Below are 12,371 nucleotides of genomic sequence, written 5' to 3' on the forward strand. Positions count from 1 at the left end.
CATAGTCATTGTGTGATCCACCAATATACACAGGTCTTTCTCCTCCTCTGTTGCTTCCAACTGATATGTCCCCAGCTTATAACAAAAATTCTTGTTGTTAGTCCTTAAGTGGATGACCTTGCACTTTGCACTATTGAATTTAATCCCATTTCTATTATTCCAGATTTCAAGGTCCTCCAGATCTTCTTGTATGATATTCCAGTCCTCTTCTGTATTGGCAATACCTCCCAATATTGTGTCGTCATCTGCACATTTTATTAGCATACACTCACTTTTTGAGCTAAGGTAATGTATGAAAATATTAAATAGGACTGGTCCCAAGACTGATCTCTGAGGAACTCCACCAGTAACCTCCCTCCAGCCTGACAGTTCACCTTTCAGTATGACCCACTGTAGTCTCCCCTTTAACCAGTCCCTTACCCACCTTTCGATTCTCATATTTATCCCCAACTTCTCCAATTTAACTAATAATCAGATCTACTGCATTTACTTTGTCTAAAAAAATCAGTTATCTTCTCAAAGGAAGTGATCAGGTTGGTCAGGCATGATCTACCTTTTCTAAAACTATTTTGTATTTTATCCCACTTGCCATTTACCTCTATGTCCTTAACTACTACTACTTTCAAAATTTGTCCACAACCTTGCATACAATTGAGGTCAAACTAATGGGCCTTTAGTTTCCTGGATCACTTTTTTTCCCTTTTGTAAAATATGTATCTTATTAACAATTCTCTAGTCATAGGGTACAACCCCCGAATTTACAGATTCATTAAAAATCCTTGCTATTGGGCTTAATTTCATGTGCAAGTTTCTTTAATATTATTGGATGGAGATTATCCAGGTCCCCAGGATTTGGTTCCATTGAGCTGTCTGAGTTTGACTTCCACCTCAGATGTGGCAATTTCTACTTCCATATCCTCATTTCCATCAATCATCCTACCACTACCCCAAAGCGCCTCATTACCCTTATTAAAAACTGAGGACAAGAATTTGTTTAGGTGTTGGGCAATGTCTAGATTATCTTTAAACTCCACTCCATCCTCAGTGCTTAGTGGTCCCACTTCTTTCCTTGTTTTCTTTTTATTTATATAGTGATAGAACCTTTTACTACTGGTTTTAATTTCCTTTGCAAGGTCCAACTCTGCTTGGCTTTTGGCAGTTTTCAATTTTTCCCTATGCTGTTTGACCTCCAAGAGGTTGATCCTTCCCATCTTCCATTCCTTATAGGACTTCTGCTTTCTCTTAGTAGCCTGTTTGAGATGCTTGCTCATCCAGTTTGTTCTGCACCTCTTCCCCATGATTTTTTCCCCCTTGCTTGGGATGCAGGCTTCAAATTGCTTGTCAGCTTGGACTAAAAATAATTCCAAGCCTCCTCCACATTCAGATCCTTGAGTTCTTCAGTCCAGTCCACTTCCATAACTAATTCCCCTAATTTTTTAAAATTTGCCCTTTTGAAATCAAGGACCCTAGTTACAGACCTAGCTTTGTTTATCCTTCCATTTCGTTTAAACTAAATTAGCTCATGATCACTTGAACCATGTCCTCTACAACCAGTTCTTCTATCAGGTTCTAACTACTTACCAATACTCAATCTTAAATGGTATCGCCTCTTGTTGGTTCAGTGACTATTTGGTGAAGAAATCTGTCAGCTATCCCATCCCAGAATATCTGGATCCCACATTATTAGTAGCACTTGTCCTCCAATCTATATCTGGGAAATTAAAGTCTCCCATAATCACACAATTCCCAGTAGTATTTATTTCATTAAAATATTAGTGAAATCAAACATCCAAATCAGATCCTTGGGGGGTCTGTAGCAAACCCCAAGTGCTATCCCAGTAGAATCTCTGCTACCTTTCTTACCTAAAGAGATTTTGACCCCAAACAGGTTCTGTTTTATCCATTCCCTCACTTCTTATTTATTTACAGTCTACCTCATCATTAATATACAATACAATGCCACTACCACTCAAACTCCCCTGTTATCTCCTCTGTTTGGTGGCTCCTGTGCTGCTGGTTGGCTGCTTTCAAAGATATCTATTTGGAAAAAGCTCTTTAAGTAGATAGTCACATAGACCTCCATTTTTAATAAGATGCTTTGTCTTAATTTCTTCACTATCTTCTAACATGATGATCATATGGAGCTAGGGAAGGGAGGAAGAAGCACTATATGTTATTTTAAATGTATGGTATATTTGCCAAAAGTTCAGGCATTTTCCTAATAGGAGAACTTGGCTTCAAAAAATCATACTTTTCCAGACAGATGAGACATGATCATTGCTGCCAGAGAGGCAACACAATGGGAGTGATTATGTGCTTTGGAAGTAGACATGCATTCTGCTTTGGAGTTCACACATAAGTAATCCTTTCTTCAACATAATCCTTGACTTCAATGGGATTACTCACATGAGTAAGGGGTTCCAGGATCAAGCCCTTGATGGTTTGAGACAATGATCCTAATATCACAAATGAAAAGACATCACGGAGTTGAAGATAGAGAATGCTATCAGGAAAAATGATGTGCTGTCACGAGACACAGAGGGCCTAAGACAGTTTACAAAACTCCAAGCATACCTCTACAGCCTTCACAAATGTTGTTAAAAACAAATGATTTTAGCCAAATGAATCAACAGTAGATCTCTGAACTATTCAAAGAAATCCAAATCCAACTTAAAATATCATAGTCAAATTTTCAAACAAAAGTACCTAAAGTTTATCCTTATTTTGGTAAATAAACATGGCTTCCAAAAGTGGTGACCATAACTAACATCCATTGTCTAAAAATATTGGCCTATAATATTTTTTTCTTATTTTCTGCTCAATGAAAACAAAAATACCTAAAATATAAACCCACCTATGTGAGACTATATTGATGCCTATAATTTTACTTTCCTTATTACTTTCCATTACACTCAATGTTTTGTTTATATCTCCAATAAAAACATTTTAGAGTTTCTTGTGGTATTCCGCTAACATTTTTCTTTTCCCATTCTTTTCTTTAATATTTCACTAATCACAATGTGAGAGAACTCTATCGATTGAGGACATTCTGGCTCCGCTGAATTCATTGTCAAAACGTCCATTGACTTCCTCTCGTCTATGCCTAAAAACATTGCACAAGAGAATTGCTAAGCTTGTTAGTCATATCCTAGGCCTGTTAATTTTGACCCAGACAGTCTGGCTTTTGATTCTTCTATTTTCTTCTCTGTTGGGACCTGACCAAAAGTGTACTTTAGATTTTAGCTTTCAGTGTTGGACTAAGATACATCTTACTACAGGAGGTGAGATAGGAGGATTCTGGGAGAGCTTCTTGACAGAGCTGCAAAGCAAAATAGCAGAAAGCAGGTAATGCATGTACTTACTGGCATCTGATAACTTGGCACCATTAAGGAAGTAAAGGGAATTAAAGAGAAATCTACATACCCTCATCCCCACACACACCCTGTTGTTCTGAATTTGCACCAGTGTGACTGAGGATAAAATTTGGCCCCGATAAAAGAAAATGAAAGCAACAAATAATAATCTCTCATGTTTATGTAGCAGCTTTCATATGTGGGGATCTCAAAGTGCTCCACAAAGTGCATATGGTACAACTGAAGTGCAGTCATATCTGTTGTGATGGTTAGCAGCAAGGTGGGAAACTGTCAAGCACCATAATAAAAACTCAAAGTGGAAAGTTCAGCTAAGGAAATTGGCACAAATTATAATAATGCCACAGGAAATTTATCGCTTACACAGAGTAAAAAGGCACTGAGGGCCAGACACTCAACGGGTCTATATCAGCTAACTTCCACTAATTTAATAAAGCAAGGAGTTCATATTCTGTTCTCTCTCTCTGTTTGGCCAATTTTGTTTGATTCCCAATTCCAAAATGATTGATTAATATGCCTACAAATTCCAAAATGACTGATTAATATGCCTACAAATGGCTGATAGCCCTTCCTGCCTGCTTCTAATGAGCTGCTGTGCACAATAAGTGCTGCTCCTTTTAGACTGGCAGCAATATAGAGTACTTTCTATTCCACAGTGTAGTTGTTCATTTAGCCATTATTTTAAATAAGGGATAATAAACTTCTATCAGTCATTTCCTCTCAACAATGGCTGATCAACCAAATCAAGTGTCTCAGGTTCTTATCTTGTCTTAGACACTTGGTGGTAGAGTCTATGATGGAATGAATATTGTAACTTTTGCTTTGGCAGGTAGAAAGGTCTGTAAATTGTAAATCAGTCACAAATGACTTATTCCTAACTCTTTCGTTTGCTTTCGGTGTTCCAAAAACTTTGTGTTTATTCTTTCTAATCTTAGATCTGTCTCTTCGCTAACCCTACTAAGTTCTTGGTAAGTTTGTTCTTGACAGAGGAAAGGTAGATGAGGTAATTGGACCAACTTCTGTTGGTGAAAGGGACGAGCTTTTGACCTTCGCAGAGCTACTCAGGTCTGGAGAAAGTAACCAGTGCTGCATATAGATGATATGCTTGTGGGGAACTAGGTCATAGAGCAGCTCACTATCATAACACTGAGGACTGCATATAGTTTAATCTGGGTAACAGTGAGTGTCTATGTGGCATAATCAACCTCATAGAGGTCGCTATGACTCCACATAGATATACACGGGCAGTTAAAATGTATGGTATAGAGACTATTGCTTTAGTAGACTCAGGAAGTGCAATCATGCTGGTGTCTGTGAAACTAGTGGGGTGGAACCAGTCATTTCAAGCCAAATGTACAGGAGTAACCTGCATATATGAGACAGTTAATTACTACTCGGCCATTTCCGAAAAAATAGAGGTTCAGGGAAGCACCACAAGGGTGACAGTGGGAGTAATTCCTAAACTTCTGTTCCCCATGCTCATAGATGAGACTTCCAGGGTTTGGAAATCTACTCCTGGTGAAAGAATTGGTGGAAAACTAGTAATCTAGAGACCAATATCCTGGCTCTAGTAAATAGCACTCCTCTAATTCTCTCTGAACTAGCTCAACAACTGGTAAATCTCAGAAAACTAAATGAGAAAGAGGGCAGACAAAAGATTGGGGACCAAAATCTTGGCCCAGAATCAAAAGTTGTGTGGGTGGTCTCATCCAGAAGGCAGTGAGGCAAACCTGAGGTGGGGCACAGTTCCACATAGAAAAATCCTGGGGGTAAAACTGAAATAAATCTCCTCGAGTTTGGATATATTGGACCCTCCTAAGAATTTTATGCAAGACCAGACCATTGATTCTCCATACCGAAATATTAGAAGAGTAGTAGTCAAGATAAATGAGATCCCAGTAGAGGGGAAAACCAAAGCTCCAGGGCTTTACTTTGCTATGAAAAAAAGGACCTCTTACATAGATTGATCCAGCTCAGGAGCAAGAACTGGAGCAGCTTCTAGTACTCCATGGACATAGAAAGGCAGCATTAGATCTGGCCCATAGTCATTTGTTTGGGGGACGTTTGGGGGTCCACAAAACACTAGACAGATTCTTACGAAGGTTCTTTCGGCTGGCAAAATGTATGGAGACTGGATTCTATTGCATCTCCTGCTCTGACTGCCAATTGCACAGTCCACAACCTCAGTTAAGGATCCCTTTAATAGCCATTATCAGAGACCCATTTGACAAGACAGAAATGGACCTGATAGGAGAAGTCAGTCCGAGGTCAGAAGTCAGTCCACTGGAGAAGTCAGTCCGAGGTCAACAGTGTGCTTTTTGTTCTAAATTATTCTACCTGGTGTCGGGAAGCCATATCCCTGTGAAAGTGTCCAAGACTATAGTGAAGGAAATACTCCAGATTTTCCCTTAGGTACAAATACCCAAGGAGATTGACAAGATCAGGGGCTCCATTTTGTCAAAGATGATGAAAGACCTCTGTATGATGCTTTGAATATGGGTCCTATGCATCTCAGGTTACTGCCCACAGACAGGTGGCCTGGTTGAATGCTTCAACAGAATGCTGAAGAGCATGATAGAGAAAGCAGTGAGTCAAGATGGGAAAAAATGGGATCCCTTACTGCTCTGCCTGATGTTCGCTAATATCGGGAAAAATCCAGGCTTCCCTGGGGTTTTCCTCCTTTCAACTGTTATATGGTCACCACTCCTGGCATATTGGACATTGCTAAGGAAGACTGGGGGTGAACAGCCTAATCAAGGAATGAACGTCATTGAACATGTGTTGCAGATGCGGGACAGAATATCCCAAGTTATTCCAATAGTGCATGAACACATGGAAAAAGCACAAAAGGCCTTACAAGCCTATTATAATCCACAAGCAAGTGTTTGGAAATTCCAGGCTAGTGATCAGGCAATGGCGTTGGTGCCCACAGCAGAAATCAAGCTCTTGCTCAGATGGCAGGGGCCATACAAAGTACATAAGAATGGCCGTAAGGTCAGACCAAAGATCCATCTAGCCCAGTATCCTGTCTTCCAACAATGGCCCATGTCAGGTGCTCCAAAGGGAATGAACAGAATAGGTAATCATCCAGCCCCTGTTGCCCATTCCCAGCTTCTGGCAAACAGAGGCTAGGGACGCCATCCCTGCCCATCCTGGCTAATAGCCATTAATACCCATCCTCCATGAATATATCTAGTTCTTTTTTGAACCCTGTTATAGTCTTGGCTTTAACAACATCTTGACTCTGCAATGTATAAAAAAATACTTCCTTTTGTTTGTTTAAAATCTGCTGCCTATTAATTTTATTTGGTGGCCTCTAGCCTCGTGTTATGAGAAGGAATAAATAACACCTCCTTATTTACTTTCTGCTCACCATTCATGATTTTATAGACCTCTATCACATTCCCACTTATTAGTCTCTTTTCCAAGCTGAAAAGTCTCAGTCTTATTAATCTCTCCTTACACAGCAGCCGTTCTATACCCCTAATCATTTTTGTTGCCCTTTTCTGAACCTTTTTCAAGTCCAATATATCTTTTTTTGAGATGCAGCCACCACATCTGCACAGAGTATTCAAGATGTGGGTGTACCGTGGATTTATACAGAGTCAATATGATATTTTATGTCTTATTATCTATCCCTTTCTTAATGATTCCCAATATTTTGTTTGCTTTTTTGACTGCCGCTGTACACTGAATGGATGTTTTCAGAGAACTATCCACAATGACTCCAAGAGCTCTTTCTTGAGTGGTAACAGCTAATTTAGACCACATTGTTTTAGATGTATAGTTGGGATTATATTTTCCAATGTTCATTATTTGCATTTATCAACATTGAATTTCATCTGCCATTTTGTTGCCCAGTCACCCAGTTTTAAGAGATTCTTTTGTAGCTCTTCGCAGTCTGCCTGGGAATTTAACTATCTTGAGTAGTTTTGTATCGTCTGCAAATTTTGCCACCTCACTGTTTACCCCTTTTTTCAGATCATTTATGAATATATTGAATAGGACTGGTCCCGGTACAGACCCTGGGGGACACTACTATTTACTTCTCTCCATTCTGAAAACTGATCATTTATTCCTACCCTTTGTTTCCTATCTTTTAACCAGTTACCAATCCATGAGAGGACCTTCCCCCTTATCCCATGACTGCTTACTTTGCTTAAGAGCCTTTGGTGAGGGACCTTGTCAAAGGCTTTCTGAAAATCTAAATACACTATATCCACTGGATCCCCCTTGTCCACACGCTTGTTGACCACCTCAGAGAATTCTAGTAGATTCGTGAGGCATGATTTCCCTTTACAAAAACCATGTTGACTCTTCCCCAACAAATTATGTTCATCTAGGTGTCTGACAATTTTGTTTTTTACTATAGTTTCAACCAGTTTGCCCGGTACTGAAGTCAGGCTTACTGGCCTCTAATTGCCTGGGTCACCTCTGGAGCCCTTTTTAAAAATTGGTGTCACATTAGCTATCCTCCAGTCATTTGGTACAGAAGCTGATTTAAATGATAGGTCACAGATGACAGTTAGTAGTTCTACAATTTCACATTTGAGTTCCTTCAGAACTCTTGCGTGAATACTATCTGGTCCTGGTGACTTATTACTCTTTAGTTAATCAATTTGTTCCAAAACCTCCTCTAAGTGCAGCCTAGCATTGGAATCAGACATGGTAGCACTGGTCTATCAAGGTACACCATTTCTCAGCCCAAGTAGCCCAACCCCATACAATTGAAAGGGAGTGGAGGGGAAAGGGATAAATGACAAAGTCACACCTGACAGTTCTGGAAGGATGGCTGAAGGCAGGTATATCAGTCTTAGAATGGTTAAAGCCATTTTTCTTAAGAACTGAAAGAAGTTACCTCAGGTTATTTATGCACAGTAATTATGGACACCTGAGCTTAAGTAATGACAGCATATGATCTTTAAGAAACCTCTTCCAATGAGAGAGAGAGAGACAGAATAAAAAAGCAAGCTGCAAAAGGGTTGTGTGCAGTGAAGGAAAAGGCTTCTCCTCGGTAAAGAGATGTTTTTCTCTACAAAGGAAATCTCGTATTTATTTCTTATTTGGGGAAAGGGCCTTGGTTCCCAGCATAGCCAGGCCCAGAGTCAGTAAGGGAGAGTGACTGCAGATTGGTAGCCAGCATAAGACAAGGCAGTATTCAGTGGGAGTTAGGAAATATACTTTGTTTTTGTTTAAAGAAGCCCCTCAGGCCAACCTAGGGCCTAACCTGTAAAAAAAAACAAAAAACGAATGTGAATAACTAAACCTCTGGAGTAGGGACTGATTTACCCCAAGACCTCCCTCCTCTCTTAAATGCCAGAGGGAGAAACGCTGAGCCCTGATGTGAAAAAAGAGGTGCATTGTCACAATTTGAAAAGCTCCCTTTGTCAGATTCTAATTAGAAATGGGATACAGCCAGATCTTTTCTTTGAAATCTGACTTCTATACTGAACTTTGGTGGTGCAGACTGAATAGGTCCCAGATTCAAAACAGGAAAAACCCTGTCTCCTGCAGAACTTTTAAAACCAGAAACATGGTTGGTTTATTTTATAGGCATAGCCAAAACCTTGTGCCAGAAGCTGCCTGAACATTCACAATTATGATAGAAAAGAACTCAGATCCAAAGCAACCCACATTTCCTTTTGCAAAACCAGAAAAGCACTGTTTTACAAAACCAAAATCCCGCCTCTTCTCCCCACGTCAAATGAAAATAAACTAGATAAGTCTTTGGAATGTTTGCTTTACTGTGAAAATTCTGAGACTGAAGCATGAAGAATTAGGAAAATCCAATGTTGCTCAAAAGTTTGTGCTTGGAAAATACTTAGCAGATGTCAAAGGAATCAGTTTGCTGATTTTAATAGGGCACATGAATGAACAGTGTCATGCACGGCAAGAATGACATTGGTTCTGTTGTCTGTAGCCACAAATCCACAGGAAGGGGAAGAACAGGTGAGCCTCTCCTCTTTGATGGCATCATGTCAGCTGCTGCTGCAGTTCTGATCATCCTTCTTCCCCAGAGCTGACCCACTGGGAACTCATATATATAATTTTTCACTGGTTTGACATTTGTTCTCTACTCTGTGTTGATTATGAGGTGATTTATGTTTCCCACACAAATGAGAATACCAGTAACTGAAATGCCAGCATTTCTGACAGATGAATAGCTCTCCTGAGTTAAATAAGATGGCTGCAGGGTGGATATGCTGGAGTTTAGATAGAAAGGCGAGCAGCAATGCCACCACTCTGCAGAAAACAGCTGTAGTAGCCTCAAGAGATGGGATGGTAAATGCATACATCCATGCACAGAACACCTGCAGCAGCACATTTAACTCAAGCCTTGATCACACTCCTGATCCTGCTAATATTAATTGCACATTAACTGAATTTGACCTGTGCAGTGTAAAGCCAGAGGATGGAAGATGAGGATGCCTCCCTCCCCATGCTTTGATTCACTGGTGTCACGACATCAGTGATTCAAATGAACTAGCAGGAAATGGAGAGTTACAGCTTCTGCTGCTACCAGTGGTTGTCCTTTCCTTGCTTATTATTGTCTCACTGTGATCATGGATACAGCCCCTGCTTTGCTTTCCGAGCAAAGGGAGCACTTGCCCTGACTCAGTGCACTGGAATCAGGTGGGATTTCATCAGTCCTCATCACTAACATTTGTTCACTGCCACTCATCAGTAATCTCCTGCCTTATGCCCTCCCTGTTTTCATCAGTGGGGGGATGCAGGGGTCAGCTCTTTTTGGGAGTGACACATCAGAAGAATTCTCCATTTTAAATCTAGCCTCAGCCCCTGCCCCTCTGGGGTGACATGTACTGTAATTCCTATGGAGAAAATGAACTCATTTTAAAGGAACCTTTCCTCTGCTCAAGCAGGGGAGAATGGAAACCTGACCCTTACTTTCTAGAAAACCCGGTGGGGCTCTGATACTGTTATCAGTTATCACTGGTAATCCAGAGATTTGAGCAAGTGAGGTTTGGCTAATCAAGGTTCTTCTGTATTTAGAATTTCAATTCCAGGAAAAATAAACACAAAAAGGTGGTTTTTCTTCCATGACTGACTCAGAGACTCCGGGTCTCATTCTGCTCTCACACTGGTTTTACACTTTCATTCTGACTTTAATGGATTTACCTCAGATTTACACAGGGCTAAGTGAGAGCAAAATCAATCCCTCAGACTTTCCCCACTGAGTTAATGAGACAAAATGAGTCTCTGTTGATCTACCTGGGTACATGGAAGCAGAGAACGAGAAGAAATGCCAGGCAGTTTCAACCATGTGATAAAATCCAATTGACCCAGCTTGAAACTCAAACAGTGAAAGGTGGCATTCAAATTAGTGACTTCCAGTAAAAGAAAAATAAAACTGTGTGCTAATTTGTAAAGCCCTGCAAATCTGCGGATATCAGCTTCATATCTGTGAACCATTTTTGCAGATCACAGATTGGATGCAGATACAAATTTTGAATCTGCGCAGGGCTCTGCTAATTTGAGGAGGTGAAAATTTTTATAGTAATTTTGCATTTTCACTGAAATGCCCTGAAAATATGAAGGGGCAAATCTGAAGTACTTCTAATTCTGAATCAATTTTTGGCACAACTTTAGTCATAAACATACAGCCATACAGATTAAGGCCAGAAGGGACTACCAGATCATCTAGTCTGACCTCCTGTACACCACAGGCCACCACCACCACCCAGGACCCTCACAGTAAATCCACCAACTGAAATTAGACCTAAGTATTACAGCCCACAGTAGACTATTATGTGCCACAAGCCAACCTCTCTGGCCATTCAGTAAAAGACTTAAGGGTGGCAATTCTGCAACAGAATATGTTCAAAAACAGACTCCAGTGAGAAACTGCTGAGCTTGAATTAATATGCAAACTAGATACCATTAACTTGGGTTTGAATAGAGACTGGGAGTGGCTGGGTCATTACACATATTGAATCTATTTCCCCATGTTAAGTATCCTCACACCTTCTTGTGAACTGTCTAAATGGGACATCTTGATTATCACTGCAAAAGTTTTTTTTCTCCTGCTGATAATAGCTCATCTTAATTAATTAGCGTCTCACAGTTTGTATGGCAACTTCCACCTTCTCTGTATATATATCTTCTTACTATATGTTCCATTCTATGCATCCGATGAAGTGGGCTGTAGCCCATGAAAGCTTATGCTCTAATACATTTGTTAGTCTCTAAGGTGCCACAAATACTCCTGTTCTTTTTGCGGATACAGACTAACATGACTGCTACTCTGAAACAAGCCAAGAATAGGAGGGATCAAGGTGCAACAGTGCTCAAGATACCTGCAATGGCAGGAAAATGATTAGGTGAGCTATACCAAGATAACCCTGGCAGTGACCCATACTCACACGCTGCAGAGGAAGATGAAAAGGACATTGTCAATCCAACTTCGGGGGAAATTAATTCCCTGCCCTACATACAGCAATCAGTTAAACCCTGAGCTTGTGAGCAAGAACCAGCCAGCCAAGCATCTGAGAGAGAGAATGCTTGGTACCACCTCAGAGCCCTGGCCCACCCTACCCATGGCCATCGCTGATGCTTCAAAGAAAGAAGATAAAAACAAAAAACAAAAACAAACACCACAGAATACTTTGAGGAGAAATCTCTTCCCGACCCCTTCAGGTGGCCAGCAGGAACCCTGAGGTCTGAGTTAAGAATATAAGACAAACTGGAAGTCCAGGTCTGCTGAGACCTGTCCTCTGCTATCACAAGCAACCCCGTCATACCATCATCTCCATTTTTTCAGAATAAAAATCAAAATTCTAATATATGTACTCAACTAGGAAAATCAAGAAACTATCTTCTCATCAGAGTCCAATGTGGAAATGTGATGTTATCGATTGGACTTTGTAATTTAGATAAGCTTCTTTCTATGAAGGCACAGTACCACTTGCAGAACAATGCTACAACACTATCATGAGTGCTTCGAGAATTCAAGTTCCTTATAGTGATACAATATTTAATATG

General features: G+C 40.3%; 1 protein-coding gene across 13 annotated transcripts in view; it reads right to left on the reverse strand.

The window, feature by feature from the left end:
* The window catches only part of RALYL (RALY RNA binding protein like), a 581,991-nt gene that overhangs the window by 168,481 nt on the left and 401,139 nt on the right, over positions 1-12,371 (reverse strand). The window lies entirely within an intron of this gene.

This window comes from Natator depressus, chromosome 2 (assembly GCF_965152275.1).
Source record: "Natator depressus isolate rNatDep1 chromosome 2, rNatDep2.hap1, whole genome shotgun sequence".
Taxonomy (NCBI): domain Eukaryota; kingdom Metazoa; phylum Chordata; order Testudines; family Cheloniidae; genus Natator; species Natator depressus.